Source organism: Oncorhynchus nerka, linkage group LG27, assembly GCF_034236695.1.
Source record: "Oncorhynchus nerka isolate Pitt River linkage group LG27, Oner_Uvic_2.0, whole genome shotgun sequence".
Taxonomy (NCBI): Eukaryota; Metazoa; Chordata; class Actinopteri; order Salmoniformes; family Salmonidae; genus Oncorhynchus; species Oncorhynchus nerka.
In genome coordinates this window covers 16,755,548-16,769,125 of record NC_088422.1, presented here as the reverse complement: position 1 = coordinate 16,769,125, position 13,578 = coordinate 16,755,548, and the positions used below count along the sequence as shown (strand labels likewise).

The window sequence follows — 13,578 nt, the reverse complement described above, 5'->3', positions numbered from 1 at the left end:
TCTGTCTCTTCTCTCCTATTCGGTCTCTTCTCCTCTCCTATTCTCTCTTCTCCTTTCCTTTTCTCTCTCTCTTCTCCTCTCCTATTCTCTCTCTCTTTTCCTCCCCTATTCTCTCTCTTATTCTCTCCTATTCTCTCTTCTCCTTTCCTTTTCTCTCTCTCTTCTCCTCTCCTATTCTCTCTCTTATCCTCTCCTATTCTCTATCGTATCCTCTCATATTCTCTCTCTTATTCTCTCCTATTCTCTCTCTTATCCTCTCCTATTCTCTCTCGTATCCTCTCATATTCTCTCTTCTCTTCTCCTCTTCTATTGTCTCTCTCCTCTTCTCCTCTCCTATTCCCTCTCTTCTCCTCTCCTATTCTGTCTCTTCTCCTCTCCTATTGTCTCTTCTCCTCTCCTATTCTGTCTCTTCTCTCCTATTCGGTCTCTTCTCCTCTCCTATTCTCTCTCTTCTCCTCTCCTATTCTCTCTCTTCTCCTCTCCCTTTCTATCTCTTCTCCTCTCCTATTCGGTCTCTTCTCCTCTCCTATTCTATCTCTTCTCCTCTCCTATTCTCTCTCTCTTCTCCTCTCCTATTCTCTCTCTCTTCTCCTCTCCTATTCTCTCTCTTCTCTCCTCCTATTCTCTCTCCTCCTATTCTCTCTCCTCCTATTCTCTCTCCTCCTCTCCTATTCTCTCCTATTCTCTCTCTTCTCCTCTCCTATTCACTCTCTTCTCTTCTCCTATTCTCTCTTCTCCTCTCCTATTCTCTCTTCTCCTCTCCTATTCTCTCCTCTCCTATTCTCTCCTATTCTCTCTTCTCTTCTCCTCTCCTTTCTTCTCCTCTCCTCTCCTATTCTCTCTCTTATCATCTCCTATTCTGTCTCTTCTCTTCTCCTATTCTTTCTCTTCTCCTATTCTTTCTCTTCTCCTATTCTGTTTTTTCTCCTCTCCTATTCTCTCTGTTCTTCTCTCCTCTCCTATTCTCTCCTCCTCTCTCTTCTCCTCTCCTATTCTCTCCTCCCCTCTCTCTTCTCCTCTCCTATTCTCTTGTCCTCTCCTATTCTCTCCCCCTCTCTCTCTTCTCCTCTCCTATTCTCTCACATTTTCCTCTTTTCTCCCTTCTTCCTCTCCTCGTCCTCTCCGGTCGTAAGGTCCATGGGACCTACTCCATGGTGGCTCTGCCAACAAAGACAGCCCCGAGCCTGTAGCTGGGGCCTGTAGCTGAGCCTCTTTAATAGAACCTGGCCCAATACTTTACCACTCCTCCCTCTCAGTGCAGATAGCTATTATGCCCAAAAGAGGAGAAAAGAAGACAGCTCCTTCCCTCCCAGCTCAGCTCCAAGCCCAGGTGGTGCTGTGCCGTGCCTGGCCGTATGTGCAGCTCTAACGCACAGGAAGAAAACTCACTAATTCCAGAGCCAACAGCCTAAGGAACTCCTAACTATAGAATCCCATCCGCTTTCTAATAAAGGGTTCCTAATTAAGAGTTGCTGTCGACATCTGTGGTTTGACGATTTATATGCATTTCTAGTATATAATGTAGACTAATGGATTTTCTAGGATTGTCCGTTAGATGTATTTTTTACAGGTGATGTTTGAGTCATTATAATGAACAGCCGTGATTTACCTGGGATATGTGTTCCTTTAGTTCTGTAATGTGCTTATTACTTCAATAGGAAATAAGAAAAACAAATATATTTCATTTAATCTGGTTTGTTTCATTGGCCATCCTCTCTTTTTGGTCTTAATATTGTGATTAAATTCATTTGTACTACAAATTCTATTGTACATCTTCCTTAAAAAGGTCTCAGATGATTAAAAAAAAACGTTTTTGAAGTATTTAATTTATAGTTTTTCATTCACAATCTTTTTCTAGGAGTTTAAGTGTTTCAGTCAAATATTTAGTTAAGTATTTATGACCTAAAACACAGAAACAGTTGCTAATAAAGTAAGCCCTTCATTTATTCTATATTCTATAAAATTCTCACACTGCTGCAATATGTTCAGATTTGTCTCATTTGGTTTGGACTATCTGAAAGTTTGATTCTAATACGCCTGGGGAGAGGGGGCTCTGGCTAAATGAGTCGGTCGTTGAAAGGGTGTGAGAATACCAATCATTTGCAACGTGTGAAACTGTCATTTTGCTGTTGTCAACACACACCAGGTGCTCAGGGCAGGTTTGACGTCGATGGGTGGAGGAGGGACACACACATTGTGTTAACACATATTAAAAAGGAGGAGGGACACATTGTGTTAACACCTATTAAAAGGAGGAGGGACACATTGTGTTAACACCTATTAAAAGGAGGAGGGACACATTGTGTTAACACATATTAAAAGGAGGAGGGACACATTGTGTTAACACCTATTAAAAGGAGGAGGGACACATTGTGTTAACACATATTAAAAGGGAGGAACACCTATTAAAAGGAGACACATTGTGTTAACAACACCTATTAAAAGGAGGAGGGACACATTGTGTTAACACATATTAAAAGGAGGAGGGACACATTGTGTTAACACATATTAAAAGGAGGAGGGACACATTGTGTTAACACATAAAAGGAGGAGGGACACATTTAAAAGGAGGAGGGACACATTGTGTTAACACATATTAAAAGGAGGAGGGACACATTGTGTTAACACATATTAAAAGGAGGAGGGACACATTGTGTTAACACATATTAAAAGGAGGAGGGACACATTGTGTTAACACATATTAAAAGGAGGAGGGACACATTGTGTTAACACATATTAAAAAGGAGGAGGGACACATTGTGTTAACACCTATTAAAAGGAGGAGGGACACATTGTGTTAACACATTAAAAGGAGGAGAGACACATTGTGTTAACACCTATTAAAAGGAGGAGGGACACATTGTGTTAACACATATTAAAAGGAGGAGGGACACATTGTGTTAACACCTATTAAAAGGAGGAGGGACACATTGTGTTAACACATATTAAAAGGAGGAGACGTCCTGCCGTCTGTAGACGGGGTGATTGATGGCGACTGGGAGGAATCAGAAAAACATTTCCTCTCTAACTCCTACACTCGTCTTCTAAACAGCCTTTTTGACAGGACAGATCTGTGTGTGTGTGTACGTACAGAGTGGGAGTGTGTGTGTGTGTGTGTGTGTGTGTGTGTGTGTGTGTGTGTGTGTGTGTGTGTGTGTGTGTGTGTGTGTGTGTGTGTGTGTGTGTGTGTGTACAGAGGAGGAGTGTGTGAAGTGTAGCCAAAGTGGAACAGGAATCCCTCCGTTTCCTTCTTTCGTTTCAGAGTGCTTGGATAATAAACACACTTAATTAAAAATGACTTCAGAGTTGAAGAAGTCACTTAGGCCCAGTGAAAACTTCCCCAGACCACAATAGATTCTGCCTATTTCAATTCACATGAACTTTTCCCCTGTTTGCTATTGTCTTAATTTTACAGCATATTTTAACAATTTGAATTTATTTCTATGCATTAACGTTTAGTTTCTGTTATTCATTTCACATCTTAACATTACGAAACATTCATTGCTGTGTACATTATCATATTTTTCTTGTGTTTGGTAGTAAGTTGCTAAAACAATGGATATGAAGTTGATCCCAATTCAAAGGTACCACACGTATGTGTCGGCCCTAACACTTGAGTTAAGTGATGGGATGGATCGATTAAAAGTTGAAAAGTGACAGACACATGGCCTTTGGACTCACTAAGTGCTATTCACTGGCTAAGACACACACACACACACACACACACACACACACACACACACACAGAGAGGCCGGCCAAGCCCACCCCCCTGCCCTCCCCCGAGGCCTCGGACGAACCCACCGAGAAGAGAGAGCGCAAGGACAACCGGGAGAGCAAGAAGAAGAGGGACTTCTACGAGAAGTACCGCAACCCGCAGAAGGAGAGCGAGACAGAGCAGATCCCCATACGGGTGAGCGAGGGAGGGGTGATGGAGGAGGGGGGGGGTAAGAAAGCCATAGACGGGCCAGAAAAGCTGCAAACGGGGAGGTTAATGGGTAGAGTTGGGATCGAGGCAGTTAGGAAGAGGGTGATGGATAGATGCAAGTGTAGAAAGGGTTGTGGGCGGGGTTGGGAGAGAGTGAGAGAAGGAAAGAAAGAGAGTCTGATTGTGGCCAGGCTGTGGTGTGTTTGGCCATGCTCCAGTATGCTCTCAGTGTGTGAGTGTTAACCACATGACACTCTTCCTTCTCTCACTCGCTCTTCCTCCCTCTCTCTCCCTGGTCAGAGCAGCTTTGTCCCCTTACACGGTTGACCAATGGAATTATTATTATCTGTGGAACTCTGTAAACACGCACACCCAGCGTTCTGATCATGGCCCATAGACCATCTTTTAACCACACACACACACACACACCTTGGCCACCTTGCCGTACACTCAGACACAAGAAGGGAATATTGCAGTGATCAAAAGAAATGTCCGCCATGATGACAAACAGAAACAAAGGTTCCTCAACCCAGCCCTTCTGTCAAACATAACAGAAGTTGATGAAAGTCACGTCATCTTCAAGTCTTTGACATCTTGTCCATCCACACAGACCTTGTCTCTCGACGTCCAACAGGCGCAGTGGACAGTGTGTGGGGTATTTGGGAGTTTTAATGTGTTGAGAATGTGATAGAGAACTAGCCTCTTTGTCTCATCACAGTTGTTGGCTGTAGCGCTCACACCAATGTGTGTGGGTGTGGGTGTGCACGTGCGTGTCCCAGCGTTTGTACGTGCGTGCGTGTATGGTGTGTGTACATGCATGCGTATGCAGCGTGTGTGTGTGAGATGTCACTGTCGTCTCTGACAGGCCTAGTGGTCTCGGTGGGACTGATGGGTGGTGTATGAGCTGTCAGCACTGCCTCTTCTCCCTGCCTGTCTCTCCTGACACTATCTCTACACACACTAATAGGGGCTCATTAGCAGTAGCCGATTAGCTCCCTCTGTCATAAAAGATGGCTTAAAGCCCCTTATCATCACTAACTATCTATCATCTATCTATCTCTCCCCCTTTGTATCTCAGGCTGACATTAGACTTTTTTACCGTGAACATACTGAAGTAATGTGAATGTTGATTGAAATACAACAGAAGAACAAAACATTTGCACGTGGGTACGTATGCACACACGCACACACACACACACACACACACACACACACATTATAAGACAAGGGTTAAGACTCAACATGTTCATTTGTTTAAAAGATCTGTGATGATGATCTTGCGTGTCTGTAAGTGTTAGAAATAGAGAGGTCAGAGCAGAGAGAGATGTGTGATCATATCAGCAGAGAGAGATGTGTGATCATGTCAGCAGAGATATAGAGCTGTGTGATCATATCAGCAGAGAGAGAGAGATGTGTGATCATATCAGCAGAGAGAGAGGGATGTGTGATCATATCAGCAGAGAGAGAGAGATGTGTGATCATATCAGCAGAGAGAGATGTGTGATCATGTCAGCAGAGAGAGATGTGTGATCATGTCAGCAGAGATATAGAGCTGTGTGATCATATCAGCAGAGAGAGAGAGATGTGTGATCATATCAGCAGAGAGAGAGGGATGTGTGATCATATCAGCAGAGAGAGATGTGTGATCATATCAGCAGAGAGAGAGAGAGAGAGATGTGTGATCATATCAGCAGAGAGAGAGAGATGTGTGATCATATCAGCAGAGAGAGAGAGAGAGATGTGTGATCATATCAGCAGAGAGAGAGATGTGTGATCATATCAGCAGAGAGAGAGAGATGTGTGATCATATCAGCAGAGAGAGAGGGATGTGTGATCATATCAGCAGAGAGAGATGTGTGATCATGTCAGCAGAGATATAGAGCTGTGTGATCATATCAGCAGAGAGAGAGAGATGTGTGATCATATCAGCAGAGAGAGAGGGATGTGTGATCATATCAGCAGAGAGAGAGAGAGATGTGTGATCATATCAGCAGAGAGAGATGTGTGATCATGTCAGCAGAGAGAGATGTGTGATCATGTCAGCAGAGATATAGAGCTGTGTGATCATATCAGCAGAGAGAGAGAGATGTGTGATCATATCAGCAGAGAGAGAGGGATGTGTGATCATATCAGCAGAGAGAGATGTGTGATCATATCAGCAGAGAGAGAGAGAGAGAGATGTGTGATCATATCAGCAGAGAGAGAGATGTGTGATCATATCAGCAGAGAGAGAGAGAGAGATGTGTGATCATATCAGCAGAGAGAGAGAGATGTGTGATCATATCAGCAGAGAGAGAGAGATGTGTGATCATATCAGCAGAGAGAGAGGGATGTGTGATCATATCAGCAGAGAGAGATGTGTGATCATGTCAGCAGAGATATAGAGCTGTGTGATCATATCAGCAGAGAGAGAGAGATGTGTGATCATATCAGCAGAGAGAGATGTGTGATCATATCAGCAGAGAGAGATGTGTGATCATATCAGCAGAGAGAGAGATGTGATCATATCAGCAGAGAGAGAGATGTGTGATCATATCAGCAGAGATATAGAGCTGTGTGATCATATCAGCAGAGAGAGAGAGATGTGTGATCATATCAGCAGAGAGAGAGGGATGTGTGATCATATCAGCAGAGAGAGATGTGTGATCATAACAGCAGAGAGAGAGAGATGTGATCATATCAGCAGAGAGAGAGATGTGTGATCATATCAGCAGAGATATAGAGCTGTGTGATCATATCAGCAGAGAGAGATGTGTGATCATATCAGTAGAGATATAGAGCTGTGTGATCATATCAGCAGAGAGAGATGTGTGATCATATCAGCAGAGATATAGAGCTGTGTGATCATATCAGCAGAGAGAGAGAGATGTGTGATCATATCAGCAGAGAGAGAGAGATGTGTGATCATATCAGCAGAGATATAGAGCTGTGTGATCATATCAGCAGAGAGAGAGAGATGTGTGATCATATCAGCAGAGAGAGAGATATGTGTGATCATATCAGCAGAGAGAGAGATGTGTGATCATATCAGCAGAGAGAGAGATGTGTGATCATATCAGCAGAGATATAGAGATGTGTGATCATATCAGCAGAGAGAGAGAGAGATGTGTGATCATATCAGCAGAGAGAGAGATGTGTGATCATATCAGCAGAGAGAGAGATGTGTGATCATATCAGCAGAGAGAGAGATGTGTGATCATATCAGCAGAGATATAGAGATGTGTGATCATATCAGCAGAGAGAGAGATGTGTGATCATATCAGCAGAGAGAGAGAGATGTGTGATCATATCAGCAGAGAGAGATGTGTGATCATATAAGCAGAGAGATGTGATCATATCAGCAGAGAGAGAGATGTGTGATCATATCAGCAGAGATATAGAGCTGTGTGATCATATCAGCAGAGAGAGATGTGTGATCATATCAGCAGAGAGAGAGATGTGTGATCATATCAGCAGAGATATAGAGCTGTGTGATCATATCAGCAGAGATATAGAGCTGTGTGATCATGTCAGCAGAGAGAGATGTGTGATCATGTCAGCAGAGAGATGTGTGATCATGTCAGCAGAGATATAGAGCTGTGTGATCATATCAGCAGAGATATAGAGCTGTGTGATCATATCAGCAGAGATATAGAGCTGTGTGATCATGTCAGCAGAGAGAGATGTGTGATCATGTCAGCAGATATATAGAGCTGTGTGATCATATCAGCAGAGATATAGAGCTGTGTGATCATGTCAGCAGAGAGAGATGTGTGATCATGTCAGCAGAGATATAGAGCTGTGTGATCATATCAGCAGAGATATAGAGCTGTGTGATCATATCAGCAGAGATATAGAGATGTGTGATCATATCAGCAGAGATATAGAGCTGTGTGATCATATCAGCAGAGATATAGAGCTGTGTGATCATATCAGCAGAGATATAAAGCTGTGTGATCAGATCATGTCAGCAGAGAGAGATGTGTGATCATATCAGCAGAGAGAGATGTGTGATCATATCAGCAGAGAGAGAGATGTGTGATCATATCAGCAGAGAGAGATGTGTGATCATATCAGCAGAGAGAGAGAGAGAGATGTGTGATCATATCAGCAGAGAGAGATGTGTGATCATATCAGCAGAGAGAGATGTGTGATCATATCAGCAGAGAGAGAGATGTGTGATCATATCAGCAGAGAGAGAGAGAGATGTGTGATCATATCAGCAGAGAGAGAGATGTGTGATCATATCAGCAGAGAGAGAGATGTGTGATTATATCAGCAGAGAGAGAGAGAGATGTGTGAGCATATCAGCAGCGAGAGAGAGAGAGAGATGTGTGATCATATCAGCAGAGAGAGAGAGAGAGATGTGTGAGCATATCAGCAGAGAGAGAGAGAGAGAGATGTGTGATCATATCAGCAGAGAGAGAGAGAGATATGTGTGATCATATCAGCAGAGAGAGAGATGTGTGATTATATCAGCAGAGAGAGAGAGAGAGAGATGTGTGAGCATATCAAAAGAGATACAGTGCGGCAAAAAAGTATTTAGTCAGCCACCAATTGTACTTATTTTCCACCATCATTTGCAAATATTAAAAAATCCTACAATGTGATTTTCTGGATTTTTTTTCTCATTTTGTCTGTCGTAGTTGAAGTGTACCTATGCTGAGAATTACAGGCCTCTCTCATCTTTTTAAGTGGGAGAACTTGCACAATTGGTGGCTGACTAAATACTTTTTTGTCCCACTGTATAGAGCTGTGTGATCACATCAGCAGAGATATAGAGCTGTGTGATCATATGAGCAGAGAGAGAGAGATGTGTGAGCATATCAGCAGAGATATAGAGCTGTGTGAGCATATCAGCAGAGAGGGAGAGATTTGTGATCATATCAGCAGAGAGAGAGAGAGAGATGTGTGATCATATCAGCAGAGAGAGAGAGAGAGATGTGTGATCATATCAGCAGAGAGAGAGAGAGAGAGATGTGTGAGCATATCAGCAGAGAGAGAGAGAGAGAGATGTGTGATCATATCAGCAGAGAGAGAGAGAGAGATGTGTGAGCATATCATCAGAGCGAGAGAGAGGTGTGATCATATCAGCAGAGAGAGAGAGAGAGATGTGTGATCATATCAGCAGAGAGAGAGAGAGAGATGTGTGATCATATCAGCAGAGAGAGAGAGAGAGATGTGTGAGCATATCAGCAGAGAGAGAGAGAGAGAGATGTGTGATCATATCAGCAGAGAGAGAGAGAGAGATGTGTGAGCATATCAGCAGAGAGAGAGAGAGATGTGTGATCATATCAGCAGAGAGAGAGAGAGAGAGATGTGTGATCATATCAGCAGAGAGAGAGAGAGAGAGAGATGTGTGAGCATATCAGCAGAGAGAGAGGGATGTGTGATCATATCAGCAGAGAGAGAGAGATGTGTGATCATATCAGTAGAGAGAGAGGGATGTGGGATCATATCAGCAGAGAGAGATGTGTGATCATATCAGCTGAGAGAGATGTGTGAGCATATCAGCAGAGAGAGAGGGATGTGTGATCATATCAGCAGAGAGAGAGAGATGTGTGATCATAACAGCAGAGATATAGAGCTGTGTGATCATGTCAGCAGAGAGAGATGTGTGATCATGTCAGCAGAGATATAGAGCTGTGTGATCATGTCAGCAGAGAGATGTGTGATCATGTCAGCAGAGATATAGAGCTGTGTGATCATATCAGCAGAGATATAGAGCTGTGTGATCATATCAGCAGAGATATAGAGCTGTGTGATCATGTCAGCAGAGAGAGATGTGTGATCATGTCAGCAGAGATATAGAGCTGTGTGATCATATCAGCAGAGATATAGAGCTGTGTGATCATGTCAGCAGAGAGAGATGTGTGATCATGTCAGCAGAGATATAGAGCTGTGTGATCATATCAGCAGAGATATAGAGCTGTGTGATCATATCAGCAGAGATATAGAGATGTGTGATCATATCAGCAGAGATATAGAGCTGTGTGATCATATCAGCAGAGATATAGAGCTGTGTGATCATATCAGCAGAGATATAAAGCTGTGTGATCAGATCATGTCAGCAGAGAGAGATGTGTGATCATATCAGCAGAGAGAGATGTGTGATCATATCAGCAGAGAGAGAGAGATGTGTGATCATATCAGCAGAGAGAGAGAGATGTGTGATCATATCAGCAGAGAGATATATGTGATCATATCAGCAGAGAGAGAGAGATGTGTGATCATATCAGCAGAGAGAGATGTGTGATCATATCAGCAGAGAGAGATGTGTGATCATATCAGCAGAGAGAGAGATGTGTGATCATATCAGCAGAGAGAGAGAGAGATGTGTGATCATATCAGCAGAGAGAGAGATGTGTGATCATATCAGCAGAGAGAGAGATGTGTGATTATATCAGCAGAGAGAGAGAGATGTGTGAGCATATCAGCAGCGAGAGAGAGAGAGAGATGTGTGATCATATCAGCAGAGAGAGAGAGAGAGATGTGTGAGCATATCAGCAGAGAGAGAGAGAGAGAGATGTGTGATCATATCAGCAGAGAGAGAGAGAGATATGTGTGATCATATCAGCAGAGAGAGAGAGAGGTGTGATCATATCAGCAGAGAGAGAGAGAGAGATGTGTGATCATATCAGCAGAGAGAGAGAGAGATGTGTGATCATATCAGCAGAGAGAGAGAGAGAGAGATGTGTGAGCATATCAGCAGAGAGAGAGAGAGAGAGATGTGTGATCATATCAGCAGAGAGAGAGAGAGAGATGTGTGAGCATATCAGCAGAGAGAGAGAGAGAGAGATGTGTGATCATATCAGCAGAGAGAGAGAGAGAGATGTGTGAGCATACCAGCAGAGAGAGAGGGATATGTGAGCATATCATCAGAGAGAGAGAGAGAGAGGTGTGATCATATCAGCAGAGAGAGAGGGATGTGTGATCATATCAGCAGAGAGAGAGGGATGTGTGATCATATCAGCAGAGAGAGAGAGATGTGTGATCATATCAGTAGAGAGAGAGGGATGTGGGATCATATCAGCGGAGAGAGATGTGTGATCATATTAGCAGAGAGAGATGTGTGAGCATATCAGCAGAGAGAGAGGGATGTGTGATCATATCAGCAGAGAGAGAGAGATGTGTGATCATAACAGCAGAGATATAGAGCTGTGTGATCATGTCAGCAGAGAGAGATGTGTGATCATGTCAGCAGAGATATAGAGCTGTGTGATCATATCAGCAGAGATATAGAGATGTGTGATCATATCAGCAGAGATATAGTGCTGTGTGATCATATCAGCAGAGATATAGAGCTGTGTGATCATGTCAGCAGAGAGAGATGTGTGATCATATCAGCAGAGATATAGTGCTGTGTGATCATATCAGCAGAGATATAGAGATGTGTGATCATATCAGCAGAGAGAGATGTGTGATCATATCAGCAGAGATATAGAGCTGTGTGATCATATCAGCAGAGATATAGAGCTGTGTGATCATATCAGCAGAGATATAAAGCTGTGTGATCATGTCAGCAGAGAGAGATGTGTGATCATATCAGCAGAGAGAGATGTGTGATCATATCAGCAGAGAGAGAGAGATGTGTGATCATATCAGCAGAGAGAGAGATGTGTGATCATATCAGCAGAGAGAGAGATGTGTGATCATATCAGCAGAGAGAGAGAGATGTGTGATCATATCAGCAGAGAGAGAGATGTGTGATCATATCAGCAGAGAGAGAGAGAGGTGTGATCATATCAGCAGAGAGAGAGAGAGAGAGATGTGTGATCATATCAGCAGAGCGAGAGAGAGGTGTGATCATATCAGCAGAGAGAGAGAGAGAGATGTGTGATCATATCAGCAGAGCGAGAGAGAGGTGTGATCATATCAGCAGAGAGAGAGAGAGAGAGATGTGTGATCATATCAGCAGAGAGAGAGAGAGAGATGTGTGATCATATCAGCAGAGAGAGAGAGATGTGTGATCATATCAGCAGAGAGAGAGAGAGAGATGTGTGAGCATATCAGCAGAGAGAGAGAGAGAGAGATGTGTGATCATATCAGCAGAGAGAGAGAGAGAGAGATGTGTGATCATATCAGCAGAGAGAGAGAGAGATGTGTGAGCATATCAGCAGAGAGAGAGATGTGTGATCATATCAGCAGAGAGAGAGAGATGTGTGATCATATCAGCAGAGAGAGAGATGTGTGATCATATCAGCAGAGAGAGAGAGATGTGTGATCATATCAGCAGAGAGAGAGATATGTGATCATATCAGCAGAGAGAGAGATGTGTGATTATATCAGCAGAGAGAGAGAGAGAGATGTGTGATCATATCAGCAGAGAGAGAGAGGTGTGATCATATCAGCAGAGAGAGAGAGAGGTGTGATCATATCAGCAGAGAGAGAGAGAGAGAGATGTGTGATCATATCAGCAGAGCGAGAGAGAGGTGTGATCATATCAGCAGAGAGAGAGAGAGAGATGTGTGATCATATCAGTAGAGAGAGAGAAATGTGTGAGCATATCAGTAGAGAGAGATGTGTGAGCATATCAGCAGAGAGAGAAATGTGTGAGCATATCAGTAGAGAGAGATGTGTGAGCATATCAGCAGAGAGAGAGAAATGTGTGAGCATATCAGTAGAGAGAGATGTGTGAGCATATCAGCAGAGAGAGAGACATGTGTGAGCATATCAGTAGAGAGAGATGTGGGAGCATATCAGCAGAGAGAGAGAAATGTGTGAGCATATCAGTAGAGAGAGATGTGTGATCATATCAGCAGAGAGAGAGAAATGTGTGAGCATATCAGTAGAGAGAGATGTGTGAGCATATCAACAGAGAGAGAGAGCGAGATGTGTGAGCATATCAGTAGAGAGAGATGTGTGATCATATCAGCAGAGAGAGAGGGATGTGTGATCATATCAGCAGAGAGAGAGGGATGTGTGATCATATCAGCAGAGAGAGAGAGCGAGATGTGTGAGCATATCAGTAGAGAGAGATGTGTGAGCATATCAGTAGAGAGAGATGTGTGAGCATATCAGTAGAGAGCGAGAGATGTGTGATCATATCAAAAGAGATGAAAAGTCCATATTAATATATTTTAAGTATTTCAACTGGAATAGTTTTCACATAATTAGGAGACTCTTTCACTCTCTCCGTCACTCTCTTACGCTCTCCTTCTCTCTCTTATTTCCCTCCCTCTCCCTGAACCTTTTTGCACTTTGTAATGCTAGCAGCGTGAGATCGTTAGTGCAGTCCCACCCAAGGTTTTCCAATTCTGCAGGGGGCCATGCAATATTATTATTTGACATTAGCCTGTAGGTGCTTTCCATGCGCCTGCATTATGCATGGTGGTCGGGGCAAATGCTCAGAGACAAGGGGGCAGGGACGTCAGTGACTGACTCAGTGTGTGTGTGTGTACCAATTCTATATGTATGATTTCAAAACTCAGTAGGAAGTACTCCATCCATATTAGTTTAACCGTTAATCAGTAATCCGCCGAATATACATTTTACCAGTAATGCTAATCAGTCTATAGGTAAATTTTCTTAATTTAGTGGAATTACAGAGCCTATCACCTGCCTGACAATGTGAGACCAGCTCCTGAAAGAGCTGGCACTGGAGAGAAACATACTTTTAGAAGCCCAGTCATTGCTCAATACATAACAATTCTAAATACAATTGCGTCTTAAA

General features: G+C 43.2%; 1 pseudogene; it reads left to right on the top strand.

The window, feature by feature from the left end:
• LOC115116235 (cotranscriptional regulator ARB2A homolog) overlaps window positions 1-13,578 on the top strand; it is a 448,115-nt pseudogene that overhangs the window by 200,536 nt on the left and 234,001 nt on the right.